The following is a 19,808-nucleotide window of genomic DNA, read 5'->3' as shown; positions in this document are numbered from 1 at the left end:
CAATGTAGAAGTCGTTACTGCTGTTGCATGATAGTTTGTAAACTCTTGTTAAGTTGTATTTATTTGTGATGTCTTGTCTGTGTGTTAAGATGTTTTTGTAGTGTGTTCTGTGTTCTATGTTGTATTTTATTTTTTATTTTAGTTGGTTATTTAACGACGCTGTATCAACTACTAGGTTATTTAGCGTCGATGAGATTGGTGATAGCGAGATGATATTTGGCGAGATGAGGCCGAGGATTCGCCATAGATCTATGTTGTATTCTAGTTCCTTGAATGATGATGCAGTTTTGTATGTGTTCATGTTTTCATATGTTAGTGTTGTTTGCATTTAGTCTTTCTTATGATGTTGTCTATTATGTTGGGGTTGTATCCATTTTCCTATGCCACGTATTTGATAGTGTGTATTTCTTACTTATAGTCCTGCTAGTTCATAGGAATGTTGATGAGTCTGTGTATCATGGATCGGAATGCTGTGTGTTTGTATTGTGTGGGATGATTGGAGGTGTTGTGTATGTGTTACCATGGTAGTGGGTTTCCTGTATATTTTGAACTTGTGTTTGTTGTCTGTATTTGTTATTGCGATGTCTCAGAAATTTATGGATTTGTTGTTCTCTGTTTCTAGTGTATAGTGTAGTTTCGGGTGTATTTTTTTTTATGTGTTTGTGTAGGTTTTCAATCTGTCTTTTGTTTCCTTTGTATAGTTTTAGTCTGTCGTCTGCGTATCTGTGCCAGTTTATGCTGTTGCAATGCAGAAGGAAAGAGAGGGAATGGAGGCAGTAAGCATGGAAGTTGAGAATGTGGAGGTGCCAACAAAAAAAAAAGAAGAAAATAGGTCTACTTACATTAGTGTAGTGTAGTTTCGGGTGTATTTTTTTTTTATGTGTTTGTGTAGGTTTTCAATCTGTCTTTTGTTTCCTTTGTATAGTTTTAGTATGTCGTCTACGTATCTGTGCCAGTTTATGTTGTTGCAATGCAGAAGGAAAGAGAGGGAATGGAGGCAGTAAGCATGGAAGTTGAGAATGTGGAGGTGCCAACAAAAAAAAAAAAAAAAAGAAGAAAATAGGTCTACTTACATTAATAAGACTGTGGCAGCTAAGGAAGTCTGCGACAACAATGCAAATCAAGCAAAAAGAAGATTTTCTTTTACTGCTCACTTTTCTGCCTTGTGTCTCTTTGATGCCAAAAAATTTCAACAATATGAGAAACACTTCCCTTATGAACTAATTGAAGAAATAATAGATGTTTATGAACTTCTGGAAAAGGATCGCCTTAAAACAGAATTGCAGATTATCTACAGAAGATCGGATTTTAGGAATATGAGTGGCGCTGTCAGTCTTTTGCAATTTCTCATAGAAAATAACTTACAATATACATTTTCAGAGACTTACAAGCTATTGCTCATTGTTATTACAATTTCTATGACAACTTCTGAGGCCGAGAGATGCTTCTCAACCTTAAAAATGATAAAGACCTTTCTAAGAAGTACCATGACCGAAGGAAAGTTAAGTGCATTAGCAATGCTTTCTATTGAAAAAAGCATGATTAGCAACATTGCTAATTTTAATGAAACTGTGATTGATTTGTTTGCTTCGAAAAAAGAAAGAAGGATCGACTTTCTATACCAAAACTGTACATGAACATTGTTTTACTGTGCCAAATTCTTAAATACTGGGTGTTCATTTCAAAGTGTGTCATGACGTCACTGTTGTTGGGTCACCGATTTGAAGCGAGTTTCAGCTTAAATGTTAGAGAAGTTGCCTATTATTTAAGGCGTTCTTCAATCTGAACTTGAGAACGTGTAGGGTATAACTTGAACGTCGTAGCAACAGATGGCGGTCTGTACTGTCTGTGTGCTACCATAACCTCTTTCGAACTGTGTTTTGCGCCGGCAAGTCGTACGCAGGGTATTTGTTATCATCGGTTGCGTACGGTAACATTCCACAACACAAATCAAATGCTCCGTGTCCATGTTGACCGTCGAAGTTAATGTAAACAAATACGTAAGTAATCGTCTTAACCCTCTCCCCATATCCCGACAGTACGTATTTCCAAACAGTTCACATTCCTGCCACTACTGGCGTTACCGTACGTATCGGCACGTACTCTTCAGAATGAACGCTGTACTTGCTAGCCATCTTCTCTGCTTCTTAGATTATACATGGATATGTATTAGGTTCTCATTTCTGTAGAGATGTCTTCCAAAAAGGGGGTGCCTGTATTTTTATCAGAGAGGATCTATTATTTAGTAAAATTGATATATCTGATTTTTGCCTTGAACAAGATATTGAAATCTGTGGAATACAAATTGGTTATGAGATATCAAATTTAATTATCTTAAGTGTTTATAGGGCGCCAATGGGAGATTATAAGAAATTTACAACTAACTTAGATTCATTATTGAAAAGACTTTATAAACCACATACCGAATTTGTAATCTGTGGTGACATAAACATAGATTATCTATCAGAAAGCTCACGTAAAAGAAAATTAAACTTACTTCTTGAAACTTATAATCTTAGTCACACAGTAAGTTTTCCAACCAGAACACAAGCTGGAAGTAGTACTGCCATTGATAATATATTTATAGATAAAAGTAGATTGAATTCCTATTCAACAGTACCATTAGTCAATGGCCTGTCTGATCACGATGCACAAATTCTAAGTGTTTTCAATATGAGTGAAAAATTCCAAAGTGTTAATCTAAAAATAAAAAAAAGATTATAAATGCTGAATCTCTTCATCATTTAAATACATGTCTACAAAATGAATCTTGGGAAAATGTATATAGTACCGATACCATTGATATTAATACTAAATTTAATGCATTTTTCACTACATTTACGAATTATTTCAATGAATGTTTTCCAGTCAAGGTGGTGAAAAAATGTAAAAGTAAAAACATGTGGATAACTCAAGGAATTAAAATATCATGTGCTAGAAAAAGGAATCAATATTTAATGAGTAGGAATAGTGATGATCCTCATGTTCTTAATTACTACAAGAATTACTGTAAAACTTTGACAAAAGTTATAAAAGATGCAAAGAAAATGTATCTGAATGAAAAAATACAAAATTCAGATAATAAGATTAAAACTATTTGGGATATTATTAAAAATGAAACTAATCGATATTCAAAGAGTGAAAATATTACTTGCATTAAAATCAATGATAGTAAAATAGATAACCCAAAATCAATTGCAAATCATTTTAATGACTTCTATATAAATATTATTCAGAACTTAAACATTCAAGATTGTCCAGAAGATGCTGCACTTGGTTACCTAACTGATGCATTTAACACTGAGTTTTTAGGTCTCAAATTTATTCCCACTACCGCAGCAGAAATCATGCATGTGATAAAACAACTAAAAACAAAATATTCCTCTGGATATGATGAAATTCCAAGTAAAGTTCTGAAAGCTTGTTCTGAAATATTATCCCATCCGTTAAGCTATCTATGCAATTTGTCAATGCAATGTGGTATTTTTCCAGAAAGACTCAAATATTCAATAGTAAAACCAATATACAAAAAGGGAGATAAATGTACTATTGCTAATTACAGACCCATATCATTATTAACAACATTTTCAAAAGTGTTTGAGAAAGTTATGTATAATAGATTATATCATTACCTGGAGTCCAACAATATATTAGTTTTAGAACAGTTTGGATTTAGAAAACAAAAATCGACAGAGAATGCTGCTTTTAGTTTGGTGGATGAAATACTAAATTCATTAAATTCGAAACTACATGTAGGTGGGATTTTTTGTGACTTGGCTAAAGCATTTGTGTAGACCATAGTATATTAGTAAAAAAATTGAAGTTTTATGGTATTAAAGATGAGATGTTGGGTTGGTTTACATCGTACTTATCAAATAGAAAACAAAAAGTAGAAATAAATGTACCAAATAGTCATAAAGTTACTTATTCAGAATTTAAAAATATTAAACATGGTGTTCCGCAGGGGTCAATTTTAGGTCCATTGTTGTTTCTAGTTTATATTAATGATTTAGCCTTGACCATAAACAATTTATCTAAAGTAATTTTATTTGCAGATGATACAAGTGTAATTATTTCAAGCAAACAATACGATCATTTTATAAACACTTCTAATACAGTGCTCAATCTAATGAATGAATGGTTCCATGCAAATAAACTAGCACTTAATGTTGATAAAACCAGTGCAGTCAAATTTAGTACACACAATAGTGCTCAGGTTTCCTACAGTATTCGATTAAATGGAACTCATCTCAAAGAATCTATAAGCACAAAGTTTCTTGGTTTAGAATTGGATAATCACTTGAACTGGAAAACGCATATAGAATGTATTACTCGTAAATTGAGCTCTGCCTGTTATGCATTAAGATCCTTATCTACTATTGGTGATATAAACTTACTTAAAATGTCATACTTTGCATATTTTCACTCTGTAATGAAATATGGATTAATATTCTGGGGTAACTCGTCTGAAGCTAAACACGTTTTTGTTTTACAAAAGAAAGCTATAAGAATAATGGCCGGTGTGCATAAAAGGACCTCATGTAAAAATATCTTCCGAAACTTAGAAATCTTGACTTTACCTTGTGAATACATTCTTTCCCTAATGATGCTGTATATTAAGAACCAAGATAAATTCAGTACTAATCAAGACATTCATCATTTTAATACAAGACATAAATCAGATCTTCATCTACCCTCTGTTAGTCTAAGCTGTTTTAAAAAAGGAGTTCGCTATTCATGTATAACAGTCTTCAATGCACTGCCTAATAATCTTAAAGATTTGAAGAACAACGAGAAAAGGTTCAGAAAAGAATTAACCAAATTTCTACATACTCATACCTTCTACACAATTGATGAATTGTTTATGCTTATGAATTGAATTATTCTACTTAAATGACATGTACAATTTTATATAGCTCAACTAAAATATGTTTTTATATTGACTTAATCTGTTTACTATGTATTGTATTTTTTGTTTAGCATAACTGATGAATTGTATGTACTGTATACGTCAACTGATGAATTGTTTAAGCTTATAAATTGAATTAATCTACTTCATATGAATTGTATAGCTTAACGAAAATAAGTTTGTAAATTGAACTAATTTGATTGTATATGTTTGTATAGTTTGGCTGATGAATTGTATATGTTCTTAAAATGATTACTAGTCTGTGTAGCTCTACTGATGAATTGTATATAGACCTACTGTAAATTGAATGGTAATATGTATAGCTCAGCTGATGAATTGTTTATGATTATAAATTGAATTAATCTACTTGATATTAATTGCACAAATTTGTATAGCTTAATGAAAGTATGCTACTTTGTATTGTATATATTTGTATAGTTTTGGCCGATGAATTGTATATGCTTTAAATTGAATAGTAATCTATATAGCTCTACTGATAAATTGTTTGTGTTTGTAATTTGAAGTAGTTTGCATGATATGTATTATCAATTTCTGTATATCACAACTGGTTGAATTGTTTATATCTTAAATTTAATTAAATTGTTTTGTATTATAATATAGCTCAACTTATGAATAATCGTTTGCGTTTGTAAATTTAATAATCTGATTGGCTATGTATTGTATACTTTTAGTAGAGCCATCGATGTAGCTCAGTCGGCAGACTCGCTGGGCTGCTGTTCCGGAGCTGCGTTCGGGCTTGGGTTGGATCCCCCTTTGGACTTTGGTTTCTTCCGAGGTTTTCCACAGCCGTGGGACTGAAGCCGGATGGTCTATGGCGAGTCCTTGGCATCAACACCTTTGATTTGATTACCTGGTTGGGTTTTTCCGAGGTTTCCCCCACCGAAAAGGCAAATGCCGGGTAATATTTTGGCGAATCCTCGGACCTCATTTCATCTCACTACATCTCGCCAAAATGTAAAAAAAAAAAAAAATTGTACAACATTGTAAAAATTGTAGAAAATTACTAAATTGTAAAACTATAAAAATTTGTAAAAATTGTAATTGTAAAAATGTAAAATGTTGACATGTTCCACATCTTAAAGCTTCATTGCTCATGTAAGATCTATGGAATAAAATAAATGAATGAATGAATGAATACACCTGAGCTGCGGAAGTGTAGGAAGATTGAATTCTCTAGGCTCATCAGCTAGCCACATGAAGGCATACAGCGAGCCAAGACACATTTTGAACTGAACACCCAGTATTGTCTTAAATCTTTTTATGCTTGTATATATTGTCCTATTGTATGTAAAGCTTTAGATGTTTTTCTATCATGTGTTAAATTTTTAGAAGGCGTATATTTCCACAGATAAGACGAAGTATAAATTTCGAGCACAGTATTATGGTTTTACTGTAGCTTATATCTGTTCTTCAAGACGAACCCCAAACTATGAACATGTGTACTGCGTCACTTATGAGTTCGCGCTGAAATCATGGAAAAAAGTGGAAGTGGAAACAGTGATAAAATCCTTTAAAAAATAAGTGCGGAATTTCTAACGCTATGGATGTCCAGAGGATGATTTGTTATGGAATACTGATGAAGTAGAACTGAGTCACCACTTTCAGAATGGGACCATATGACGACGCTGTTAACACTGAAAGTGAGGACGTGCTTGACCAGTTCTTGCCTTTGACGACGAAAATTATGATTTCGCAGGATTTTAAATATACAAGTAAGTGATTTGTTGTATTTTGTAATGGTTTTAGTGTAGAATTTTAAGATCTCCTCCTTTTTGTATCTGCCAGATGAGACTACCCTCGTCTTTCGGATATTTTTATAATTCAGTTGTCGTCTTATCTGCAGAAATATACAGTATTTGTGTTATTGTGTGTAAAACTTTGAGATATGTTCCTACTATAAAAATATTTTGTGTCAAATCTATAAATATTAGGCCTATCTTATTTTGTAACTGATCATTAGGCCTACGTGTCTTATTTTATGTCGAAGCTTCATACATATGTGTTATATTACCCTACAGCGTGTTAGATCTTTAGATATTTGTGTTTATTGTTTGTCAGATCTTTATATATTTTCCTACTGTGTGTAAAATATTTAGATGTTGTTCTATCTTATTTTTGTGTCAAATGTACAAATATTGTTTTATTTTATATCCGATCTTCAGGATGTCTTATTATGTGTGAAATATTTAGATATTTTCTAATTTTGTGTCATATTTAACATACAGTATCATTGTGTATCAGATCTTTTGTTTATATTTAGCTTATACTTGTATAAAGGATACAAGAAAAATCGAAGTCCAGCCGTGACATAAAAACTGAAAGATGCATATTCCTAATGGGTACTTTTAAGATAATACACTTTATTTTTTTTTAAGTACAAACTATCAAATTGTTTTAGTAAAAGGAAATGTTTATTGTAGAAACAAATAGTAGCTTTTACTTTGAAAATTTTAGATATGAACTTGAATTTTAATCTTCATATTAATTAAGCTTATTGTTTAAATTTAGTTTCAGACCTTGTCAAAATGAATTTCTCTTCCAGTACCTATTTAAAAATATTTGTCTTATATTATTGGCAATTAAAGACACATAAGAAAAGGACAACATTTAATCAATAGTCTCCTTTGTTATCCATATACTATTGTGAACCCCGAATTTAATAATTCACGAGCCGCCACTGTACTATTATTAATCATATTGGTGTCATATCCTGTTTTTTCTAGTCATTTAGCTTAAGTGATTTGTGTATTCTAAAAATACAACTTACTCAATAAATAAAATTCACTATTTCAGATTATTGCGCATGTCTTTTACACTTGTGTAGTAAAACAATGTAATAAAGACCGAAGTTCATCACTTATCATCCTATTTATTACCCACACTATTAAATTCAGACGTGAGTGTTCATTATCAGTTAGAGTGGTGCATTATGACCTGCAACTATGCAAATTTTTGTTAGTGTTGGTGTAATGATTTAGGAGATGTGATGTTTTTTTCGTCTCCTGAAATATTTACTTCTCTGGACTTCAGTTCTTATTCCACTGACTGATTCAATTATAACATTTTTAAGTCTTTTCCTGTGTATAGCATGCTTTGTTAATGGTTACTAACAATCCGCCACTGATCATCCTAGCAATTAAGATAAGCGGACGAGTCCACACCTGTGGAGTAATAGTTAGTGCGTCTGGCCGCGAAACCAGGTGGCCCAGGCAAGTTATCTGGTTGAGGTTTTTCCCGGGGTTTCCCCTCAACCCAATATGGGAAGTGCTGGGTAACTTTTGGTGCTGGACCCGGACTCATTTCACTGGCATTATCACCTTCACCTCATTCAGACGATAAATAACCTAAGATGATGGATGATAAAGCATCGAAAATAACCTACTGAAAAAAAAAGATAAGTGGACGCTGGTCACAGTTTGAATCTTCCTTCCTACTCTGCCCTCCTAGTAAACAAAGTATTGTGTAATATTGTGCCTCACGCAACTGAAAATTCTGCCCATGTATGATTTATTTGTTTCATGATTGTTCTGGTAATACTGTTATCAGTAGATATTAAACCAGAAGATTATTGATTTTTTGGCTATCTGAAGGAAAGAGTGTTCTTGAGGAAACCTACGACAATTGATGAGTTGGATTTCATCGCACACACCGTGGCAGATATTACAGAACACAAACTCAGCCTGCTGTGTAAAACATTGAAGAGGGGCTGTTACTTGTACAAGAACAACATAGTGAACACACAACAACTATGATTAAGTTATTACGATGGGTGGTGATGCGAAAAATCCTATTTCTTGTGTAATATGCCAATGCCAGAATTTTTATTCTTGATTAGGTATTACTCTTTTCATTCATTCATAGTGTTCTGCCCAAGGGCAGGTCTTTCACTGCAAGACCAGCATTCTCCATTCTTTTCTATTGTCCGCTCTTTTAATGTTTATATATTACTGAAGAACTGTTAAGTTCTTTTTTAAATAAAGGACTACTTTACTGTGTTGATATTAAACTATGTATTTTTGCCTTAATTGATTAGTTACAATGTGACCTATGCAGAGCACATAACAAAACCCAACTACAACTACAACAATACAGAAACAAAAAGGGACTGAAATATTGTTATGGACGACCTCCCAACTTTTGTATCACAACTTGAAATGATTAGTTAACCGCTCATTTAGGAATGAGTTTCTCTCAGATCTTCAAATAAAGAATGATGGCAAGAAATGGGCTGGTCTTGTTGACAACTGCCTGGCAGAATATTTATATAAACTGGGTATTTTACCATCACCTCAGTGTGTCATTTGTAATGAGGAAAATTCTATTATGAATTGGGAACATTGTATTGTATTGTATTTATTAACATTCCATGGTATTCATACATGCTTACAGCTAGAATATGGAACAAGTCAAAAAACTTAATACTATTATAAAATCTTAATGTATAGTCAAAGTCTAGATGAAATATATATAGACGAGATTTACAATATAGTCTACTAGTACGACACAAAGTTTTAGTATCAATTTCATGAAGTGTTATTGAATGTCATGAATTCACCTACAGAATAGAAGGCGTGAGAAATTAGGTACTTCTTTAATTTGGCCTTAAATAATTTTATGTTTTGAATTTCATTTTTTATATCGATAGGGAGGCTATTAAAAATTTTTACTGCCATATAACGCACTCCTTTTTGATAGCACGATAGACTTGCTGATGGAGTATGAAAGTCATTTTTTTGACGTGTATTTATGCTATGAACTGTTGAATTAGTTACAGAGTTTTCACGATTGCATACGAGGAAGATTATTAATGAAAAGATATACTGACAAGCCATGGGCATTATTTGTAGTTTTTTTAAAATAGCCCTACACGATTCCCTAGATTTGGCACCTACTATTATTCTAATTACTCTTTTTTGTAATAGAAAAATATTGTTACTATCTGTGGAATTTGCCAAGAATATTATTCCAAAACTCATATTGATCCTTGAGGAATTCCATTATTAATAGTTCCCCATGTCGATGCAGATTTCATAGTTGTATTAATTTCAACTTTCTGTTTTCTGTTTGAAATGTTTGTAAAAAACTTTACATTTTAAATCCTCTATGGGAATTTTGTACTGGTCTGCCAGAAACCAAATGATGTTGAATCAATCTGGTTGAGCATTACATACATACATACATACATACATACATACATACATACATACATACATACATACATACATACATACATACATACATACATACATACATACATACATACATACATACATACATACATACATACATACATACATACATACATACATACATACATACATACATACATACATACATACATACATACATACATACATACATACATACATACATACATACAGACATACATACATACATACATACATGTTGTTGTTGTTTTCCAATGCCAGGCGTTTGACAATAAATTCATTTGACCTCTTGCACTCCAATATTTTTCAAAGATATTATCATGACCAGCCACTGAAGCACAGATTTTGAGATGTTCCGAATCCATTTCTTGGTTTGAGTTGCACAATGGGCAGTTAGGGGACTGATATATTCCAATTCTATGCAGGTGTTTGGCCAAACAATCATGGCCTGTTGCCAATCTAAATGCAGCTACAGACGATTTTCGTGGTAAATCGGGAATTAACTGTGGATTTTGATGCAGAGAGTTCCATTTTTTTCCCTTGGGATTGAGTTATCAAATTTTGTTTGTTGAAGTCTAAGTATGTAGATTTAATAAATCTCTTCGCAGAGTAATACGTAGATTTAGTAACAGGTCGGTAAGTAGCAGTGCTGCCCTTCTTTGCTAAAGCATCCGCATTCTCGTTTCCCAGGATTCCACAATCGGATGGTATCCATTAGAATACAATTCTTTTATTGAGTGATAATAATTGAGAGAGCATTTCAGTTATTTCTGCTGTCTGACAATATAACTGCATTCCTAAATTTATTGATGTGGCATAGAAGATTCCTGAGATTTTCACTTATTGCAATGATTTCACCATCAAAACTTGGTGTTCCATATCCAAGAGATCTATAAAGTGAGAAGAAACAGCACGTAACACCTGCACCGGCATCTTGTTCTCTGGAGATCAAGGATCCATCGGTGTATAAATGAAGCCAGTTTTGTGGAGGATACCTAATATTAATTGTCTCTAAAGACAGTTGTTTCAGTATTTCAGTGTTTACTTCTGATTTCAGTATTTCTTCTGTTAAATTTAGATTATATTCTATATTTAATAGAGTTAAAGGGTTTGGTTTAATTTGTAAGTTTTCTTTTAAATTCGGGATATTGATTTTCTGTTTTAATTCTTGAACAATGGATATGAAACTTTTTTGAGTTTTCAATCTACAGAGAGGACTGTATGAATGCCAATTGTTTCCTGGTAATCTGATAAGTTTTTCATATTGAATCAGTGCTTTTTCTTCTATTGTCATTTTGATGCTGTTAATATTAGTGAGGAATCTCATAGAATCTATTGGAGTTGTTTTGATTCCACCAGTAATGAGTCCGAGAGCTTGATTTTGAACATATTCTATGTCGTTTATGAAGGTGAAGTAATTAAAATTTCTCCGCAGTATGTCAGCACTGGCTGTATAAACATTTTGTATGTAGTGTTCAAAGTATTCCTAGAGCATCCCCATTTCTTTCCTGCTAGTCTTTTTAGAAGGGAGAATCTTTTACGAGCTTTTTCAGAAAAGTATTTCAAATGGTTGCTCCATGTTAACTTACTATCGAAAATAACTCCAAGATATTTGGATTCGTAAGTCCTAGGAAGGTGTTGGCTATTGTATTGGATATTGAATTCTCTTTCTTTTTTACCGAGTGAAAATATTTGGTAGTTACTTTTGCTTAAATTGAGTGTCATCAAATTTGATGTATTCCATTCATGTAGTTGATTTAGAGCTTTAAGAGCAGAATTTTGAATTTTGTCTCTATGTCTGTAAGATCCGGAAATCCACAAAACTATATCATCTGCAAATAGTGCTGTTTTCATGTTTGATTCCTCTAATAGGGAGGGTAAATCATTTATATAAATATTGAATAAAGTTGTGCTGAGGACAGCACCCTGAGGTAGACCTCGATATGTTTGTCTGTAACTAGAAAGTGAGTTATTGAATTTAGTGGCAATGAATCTTTGACTAAGGAATTCTGATATCCATCTGAACATATCGCTGGAGATACCTAATTTCTGGAGTTTTAGTAATAATTTATTTCTCCAAACAGAGTCATATGCTAACTGAAAGTCAATAAATATTGCCAAGGTATCTTCTTTCTTGTTAAAACTGTCTTCTATTTCTTGGCCGAGGCATATGACTTGTTCATTGATAGAGTGTAGTTGTCGAAAACCAGCTTGTCTTGGTGATAAAAGATTTTGGGATTCTAAATACCAAGTTAGTCTGTTGGAGATCATGGACTCCATGGTTTTTGCTATCATGCTTAATAGTGCTATTGGTCGATAACTTTAACATCATGAGCAGGTTTCCCTTTTTTTGTGAATTGGTACAATGATTGCTTTTTTCCAAGCTGCAGGAATTGAGGTGTTCTGTGATAAATTGAAAATGGATAAAAGTACAGACTTGGCTTTTTCCCCCAGATGTTTCAAGAATTCAGAATGAATGTTGTCGGGGCCAGGAGATTTCTTGATTTTTAAATTTTGTTAATTCTTTGGAAGTAAAATTTTGATGAAATATTTCAGGTTTTGTACTAGTAATATTGTTTTTATTATTTTTATGTAATTCTCTTTTGATAAATTTGTCAGTTTTTTTGATATTGGGATGTAATCTGTGAGAGTTTGAGTAGTGTTTATTAAATGCATTTGCTATATCTCTACTATCTGTTAGTGTTTTGTTATTATGAATAATAGGTTGGCTAGTATTTTCCTGTGTATTGGAAATATTCTTCAGAAATTTATATGTTTTAGCGCTATCGGTTCTGTAATTAATATTTTCAATAAATTTATTGAAACTGTTCTTTTTTGCTGTTATGATTGCTTTTTTAAGAATGGCAGTCTTCTTCCTCCAATCTTGAGTATCTTCTGGTGTTTTGCTATGTTCTGCTTTGGTTCTTGCTTTATCTCTATCTTGTTTCAATAAATTCAGGTTTTCTGTCCAGAATGGGGTGTATTTTTTTGGTTTGCCTCGTGGAATGTGCTTTTTTGCAATTTTAAGAAGAGATTCACAGAAATATTTGTTCAATCTATCTGAGTTTGTATTTTCCATTAGTGGTGTGTTGAGCTTGAGGTGTTTGTCGAGTTCTGTTTAAATAGTTTCCAATTCGCTTTCTTAAAGTTCCATGTTGTTTTGTTATTGTAGGGTTCTTTTTTTTGGTTTTGGTGGAGTTGGATAGAAGCAATGATGACTCTATGGCCAGATCCAGGGTCTTCAATTATTTTTTTCTTGGTTTCGTGATGGATATCTGATGTTACTAGTAATAAGTCTGGATTTGTACCAGAACCAGAATAATGAATGAAAGTAGGGGGAACTTCTTTTCTGTAGACAAGTTCTGCGGTTGTAGTATTTAGGAGGTCCATGATCATTTTTCCAGATTGGTTTACATTATCGTAGCCCCAAAGTTGGGAGTGGGCGTTAAAGTCACCAATTATGATAGTTTTAGGTTGTATATCAAACAAAGTTAGATCAAGGGGTTTATTAGGTCGGTTATAGGCACTGTAGATTTTGAAATGTTGTTGATTTTTCCATACTTCATTTCTCTCTCCACAAATATTTTACCTATCTGTGTGTATATACTGTGTGTTTCAGACCACCTGTATCAGCCTTTCTTCTCGAAAACTATATGATTCTGTTTGTTCATATAACAATATTTTGATAACCAAAAGCTATGTAAAGAATCGATTGGTGGTAGTACCATTTTCTATAACTGTAACAAACGGAAGTAGGAGTACCTGTGGTCAACTTCAAAATTTCAAATGAGAACATGGTTCATTGAAGGCACTATTGGAAATTACTTTTAAAAAGAAACAACTTTTACTCAAACTTTTTATTGTTTACTCACAAAGCAACACAAATGGTATCTTCTGAGTAAGGCTGTACTACATTGTTTATGTACGTACACTCTTCATAGTAAGTGTTCAAAATGACCGCCAGCCTGTCTGAACAACGCTATGATCTCCTCCTAACATCCATGATTGCACTGAGCATTTCAGCACACCTGACGTGAGAGACCCACAGGCTTCTCTAATTCTTTGTTTCATGTCTTCTCTAGTTGTTGGACGCACCTTGTAGATCATGTCTTTAATTCTCTCTCACAAGATGTCATTTGGAGCAAAGTCAGGAGATTGGGCCAACCAAGCTACTGGTCCTCCTCGTTCAGTCCACTGTAGGGGAAATAACCAGTTAATAACTCACTGAGCCCTATGTGAAGGGTGAACTGGACAGCCATCCTGCTGAAGCCACATTATTAACCAAAGTGCAAGGGGAACATCATGAAGCAAATGGTGCAAAATGTTTTAGAGGAAGCGTGTGTACATTCTACCATTCAAATTCTCAAAAAAGTAAGGTCCTATGACTTAGTGTCTGAGGAGGCCACACAGTGTTGAGGCTCCACACGTGCTAATAATCCATTTCCCCTTAGCCAGTGTGGATTAACCTGAGACCAATAATGGACATTGTAGAGATTCACCTGACCATTACTTTTGAAAGTTGCCTCACCAGTCAACAGAATTTTGAGCTCGAAATCATAGTCCATGTTTAGAAAGTTGCAGAAATCAACACGAGTTTGGAAGTCATGTTCCCCAAGTTCCTGATGGAGATGAATATGGTATGGATGAAATTTGTCTTCGAGAATTCTAAATATTGTACTACGTGTAATTCATGGGCACTCCTTCTTGTGGAGTCATGAATATAATTATCACTGCAGTGAGGACATTCCTCACAGGTCGTCTGATACGTTCACCTTAATTGTGTTTCGGTTGCACCATGCCGTTTATATGCACACGCTTTGCAAGACGCTGGAAAACATTGTACGAATGATGGGCTCACAATGGATATTTCTCTGTGTAAACATGTGCTGCTTCTCTGCAATTCCAATGGCATTCTTCCAAGTATCATGAACATGTTAAATGTTTCTTCGTTTGTGAATGGCATTTTCCAAATAGCAAACCCAAAGGAAGACGATGTGATATGGATGAATGAACAAAATGCACTATGGCTATGTAAAATAAAAGACAGTGAAAAGTGACTTGGTTTCAAAACCTGCATTGTTTACAATAGCTGTACATACTACAGGTACAGTAAGTACATAAACAACATACAGCATTTTTCAGAAGACAATTTCTGTTGCTTTGTGAATAAACAATAAAACCTAGAAAAAAAATGTTTGAGTAAAAGTTGTTTCTTTTCAAAAGTGGTATCCTATGGTACCTTCAATGACCTATGTTTTCATTTGAAATTTGGAAGTTGACCACAGATACCTCTACTTCCGATTTGTTATGGGAAATGGTATCTACTACCACCAATGGATTCTTTACTTAGGTTTTGGTTATCAAAATTGTTATATGAACAACCAGTAACATATTGTTTTTGAGAAAAAAAGCTGATACAGTAATCACAGGTTGACGTCGGTACCATAGTGTTCTGATTAGGGGTGTGTAAAGTCTGAATATGACGAATAAATTGTAGGTTTCGTTTTAATTTCCAAGAAACATGGGAACAAGACTGTTTTGTTATTATGAATAAAGGTAAAATTCAATGTCTCAATTGTTCAGTTGAGATTTATGTAAAATGTTATAATATCAGACACCACTTCAATCTTGAACATCAGAAGGATTTTGGCGAACATAAACTTATTCATAATAAATAGACAGTCAAATGAAGGTTCTTTTATCAAAATCTATTTATACGTCATCATCATCATCATCATCATCATCATCATCATCATATCCTTCACGTATTAGACCCTACAGGATCTGTTACAGTCTCATGCCAGCGCTTGCGTGGTCTTCCCAATTTCCTCTTTCCTCTTGGTACATAAGTAAGAATCTGTTTAGGCCATCTTGTGCGATCCATCCTTTCGACATGTTTTTTCCACTGAAGTCGATATTGTTGAACAAAATTAACTATAGGATCCATTTTTAGTTCCTGCAATATGTCCACATTTTTATGGTGTTCCAGCAAAGAGCATCACGCTGTTCGTTGCATGAACCTCATTTCAGCTGTCGTCAGCCTTTGCTCATCAGCTTTTCTGATTGTCCATGCCTCGCTAACATAAGTGAGGACCGGTCGAGCTAGTGTTTTATATACCTTTAGCCTTGTATGTTTCTGAACATGGGATGATTTGAAGATGGTATTAATTACGCCAGTGATTTTTATAAATTTAGATATTTTGTTTGACATATCTTCATCAGTGATGTAAGAGAGGTTATAACCTAAATAGTTATATGAATTAACACGTTCAATTAAAGTATTATTTATCATGATCTTACTGGGAATTGGGTTCTCTCCCGAAAATGCCATGATTTCGTTTTCTCTTTCGAGATTTCCATATTGAAATCTGAGGCGATTATTTGCAAATTATAAATGGCTCTTTGTAAAGCTTCCTCTGTTTGAGCGATAATAACCTGATCGTCAGTAAACATTAGTGTATCGAGAACTGTGTTTCGATTAATTTGAATTCCAGCATGATGACTTTGCCTCCAAATGTATAAAATATGGTTCATATATATATAATAAACAACAGAGGGGAAAGACCGCACCCTTGTCTAACACCTTGGTTGATGGAAGTCCAGCTAGTAGTTCCGTGTTCAGTTCTTATGGCAATTTCATTTTGTTGATATAAATTATAAATGGAGAGAATGATTTGGTTTGGCACATTATCATAGCGTAAAATCTCTAAAAGTTTATTTCTATCAACTCTATCAAAAGCTTTTATGAAATCAATAAAAGCTAAGTGGGTTTGAATATTAAATTCTCTGTGCTTTTCAATTAAAATCTTCATGGTGAAATAGCTGTCACAACATGATCTTCCTTTTCAGAATCCATTCTGTTCTTCAGTGAATTTGTCTTCGTAAAGATGTGATAGTTTATTTTTGATTATGGCTGTATAGATCTTATATCCAGAATTGAGAAGACTTATACCCCTGTAATTTGCACATAATTTTTTGTTTCCTTTCTTATAAATGGGTACTACAATTGCTTTTTGCCAACTTTCTGGGGGTTTAGATCCTGCCCATATATTGTTTAAGAAATATAAAAATCTAAAGGTAAATTCTTCTCCAGCGTATTTAAAAAGCTCGAAATTTAAATTATCCTTGCCTGGGGCTTTCCCGTTTTTTAAACTTTTATATACTTCAATGAGTTCATCATAAGTAATAATATCTGTTGTGTTGTTGTTGGAAGTCTTTAATGTAAGAGAGATGTTTTTGTGAAACCATATATTTTTAAAGCAATCAAGTAGAGATTCGTTATGAATAGGGTTTATAACAACATTTTCTTTTATCTCCGTATTTATTTTCTTTAAAATTTTGAAAGTTTTGGGTCTTGGTAATGTTAAATCTCTTTCTAATCTTGAGACGAAATCATTCCATTTCTCTCTGTGTCGCTTTCTTGTTTCCCGTTTTGCAATTGCTCTCTTTCTTTTATAATCAATTTCATCTTCAAGTTTTTTTGTTTGTAAAAATCGGAGATATGCTTCTCGCTTATCATTTATCACCTTCTTGATATCCTCATCCCATTTCAGTATGCCTCTTTTTCTCTTCTTAATATTTTTTACGCCAATACTTTCAAATGCAGCCTTTTTTAAAATATCTGTTAAGTTGTTCCATTCTTCCTCTATATTATCCGAGATTTTGATTTTTTGAAGATATTCCTTTATGCGACATTCATAAAGCCATTTAATACTATCATCTCTCAATAAGTCTACTTTAAAAATAAGCCTATTACTTTCTTGCTTGGAATTTTTAATATTTCTTTTATGCCATGGTGCTGGTATTCTAATAGGGGATACAATTAAATAATCATCTGTCTCTAATTCAGGACCTCTACAAGCTTTGACATCTAAAATGAAGCTAAACAATTTTTGATTACAGATGACATAGTCAATAATAGATTGTGATCCTCTTGCTTGCCATGTATATGTGTGTATATTTTTGTGTTTAAAGAAAGAATTCATTACTTTTAGATCATTATAAATCACAAAATCTCGTAGTCTTTGTCCATTATTATTACAAGGTGCTTCGCCGTGTTTTCCAGTGTGCCCTCTAACTTCATTATTACCAATTCTTACATTGAAATCCTCTAATAAAAGTAACATGTCTGATTTATTAACTTTATTGATGATGATTTGTAATTTATTGTAAAACAACTCACTATTATCTTCGTCTCCTTCCACAGGTGGATAGGTGCCTATTACTGTCATAAAACCTCTTCTCAATTTAATTCGAACTTCTATTAATCTTTCATTCCAAAATTTATAATGATCAATAGAGGAGCGTAGTGACTTATGAATCATTAAGATAACCCCAGCTCTTGCTCTTTCTTGTCTATTAACACCACTGTATAATTGAACATAGTTATTTGTTTCTTTCGATCCGTTTTGTTTTCTTTTTGTTTCACTAATTGCTGCAATTTTGATACCTTTTTTTGCTAAAATGTCATCAAGCTGATCGTCCTTGTATGATAAGCCTTGAACATTCCAAGTGGCAAATTGTAAAATACCTTTTTTTTTTTTTTTCATTTATTTTTACTCATAGTCCTATTCACGCCATAGTCGTCAACAGATTCTGCATTCCGGCTGTTAATATTATGAGACTTGAATGTAATATAGAGTTCCTGTGGATAGGTTACAAGCCTGTCACACAGTAGTTCAGTGGTAGGACTGCTACCTTAATAGTCTTCTGGACAGGCGTTTATATGGCATTTCCTCCATATGTGTTGGAACAGTTATACCGTTGTGACTTGGTCCCCAGAGCCTCGTCTGTTTAGGAACAGGTTGCACCACGTGAAGGTGAGGTTGGGAATTAGGTAGGAGAGGTGATAGATGGAATGAACTTCACTACCCTTTATACGTAAAAGTTTAAAATGGGATTGTTAAAAATGGTTTACATTAATGAAATAGTTGTTACATGCAATGAAGCAGTGTGTTATTTTAAGTAATTTGTTGTGCAAGTTGAAATAGTAAGAAAGTTTTAAAAAATCCATAAGAATAATTTTTTAATGGAAAAGCCAACCCATAATCGCTAGATTACTAATTGAAAATGCAGTTCGATCAATTTATTGCATTTCAATCATATAAGCCGGTCATAGAGAACAATCCCCTTTTTCAAATGTCAGGTAAAACCAGCAAGGAATTGTATGAATTATTACCTAATAACAGGTCTCCTAATTTACATAATTTCGCAACTAAGATGCTGGCAATCTCTGAATCCCCTTATGTCTGAGAACATTTCTTTTTTCTAAAGTGAATCCAATGAAAAATATTGCTCGTACACGTCTAAAAACCTATCATCTCGTAACTGCTCTACGTTTATGTAGTAATAGTATTCATCCTAATATAGACAGACTCATCCTGACCAAACAGTATAGGCGATCTAACTTGTAAGTGAGTATTTATAATGAGTATATTACATGTTCAGTGTAACTGTTTGCCATATTAATTTTGTATATCCCTAAGTAGAAGAAAAGCCAAGAAATATTGTTATGCCCAGCTCTGCTCTACAACAATACGAAATTTATAGACACACAAAACCATACCCACTTCACATACTGAATACACCCGCTACTAATTTGGAACATATCGCACCAAGAATAACAGAAAGCCAGAAGATTGCACGAGACCTCACTAGAATTCAGAAGATAGTGCACATCACATCGAAACTATGAAAGTCTAGTTTTTCAG

At 33.3% G+C, this 19,808-nt stretch overlaps 1 long non-coding RNA gene across 1 annotated transcript in view; it reads left to right on the top strand.

Moving 5' to 3' along the window:
• The window catches only part of LOC138703186 (uncharacterized), a 54,130-nt gene extending 52,316 nt beyond the window's left edge, over window positions 1-1,814 (top strand). The window contains exons 4-5 of the long non-coding RNA XR_011332997.1: window positions 702-832; window positions 1,064-1,814. This is a non-coding gene — a long non-coding RNA (uncharacterized lncRNA). The remainder of the gene's footprint in view (window positions 1-701; window positions 833-1,063) is intronic.
• Window positions 1,815-19,808: the final 17,994 nt, after the last annotated feature.

Source organism: Periplaneta americana, chromosome 7 (genome assembly GCF_040183065.1).
Source record: "Periplaneta americana isolate PAMFEO1 chromosome 7, P.americana_PAMFEO1_priV1, whole genome shotgun sequence".
Lineage (NCBI taxonomy): Eukaryota > Metazoa > Arthropoda > Insecta > Blattodea > Blattidae > Periplaneta > Periplaneta americana.
This window is presented reverse-complemented; position numbering and strand designations above follow the sequence as displayed.